This window comes from Lupinus angustifolius, chromosome LG20, assembly GCF_001865875.1.
Source record: "Lupinus angustifolius cultivar Tanjil chromosome LG20, LupAngTanjil_v1.0, whole genome shotgun sequence".
NCBI classification, from domain to species: domain Eukaryota; kingdom Viridiplantae; phylum Streptophyta; class Magnoliopsida; order Fabales; family Fabaceae; genus Lupinus; species Lupinus angustifolius.
In genome coordinates this window covers 16,352,213-16,352,977 of record NC_032028.1, presented here as the reverse complement: position 1 = coordinate 16,352,977, position 765 = coordinate 16,352,213, and positions in this window count along the sequence as shown.

Here is a 765-nt window from a genome sequence, read left to right as displayed (position 1 = left end):
CAGAGCTAGTACGAAGTGCTAGCTCAACCGCGTATTCGTGATCCTAAAGGGAAAAAGGAATGGGTTCTTCAAACCCATTTGGTGGTGATGGGTCATCCATTAATCGACCACCAATATTCAGTGGTGAAGGGTATGCCTACTGGAAAGTGCGCATGCAAATTTTTATTGAAGCCATATACTCGGATATTTGGGAATCCGTAGTCAACGGCCCTTACGTTCCACATCATCTTGTGGACGATTAACCTAAAGATAAACCGAAAAGTTTATGGACCGATAATGAGCGCAAGAAGGTCCAGCATAACCTGCGCGCCAAAAACATCATCACATCGGCCCTATCATATGATGAATTCTTTAGGGTCTCGCAGTGCCATAATGCGAAAGAAATGTGGGACACTTTACAAGTGACTCACGAAGGCACTAGCAAAGTCAAGCGCGCGAGACTAAATGCGCTGACCCACGAATATGAGTTATTTCGCATGTTACCAAGCGAATCAATATGTGATATGCAAAAGCGATTCACTCATATTGTCAACCATTTAGTTGCTCTCGATAAATCATTTGCTAGAGGTGAACTAACTAACAAAGTTTTGCGTTGTCTTGACAGGAAATGGCAACCAAAGGTGACTGCAATTGTTGAGTCTAAAGATTTGGACTCTATGCCTTTAGCTACTTTATTTGGAAAGCTTCAAGAGCACGAAATGGAGCTGGGTCGCTTGACCATGAAAGAAGAATCAGACCGGAAGAAGAAGATCATCACATTGAAGG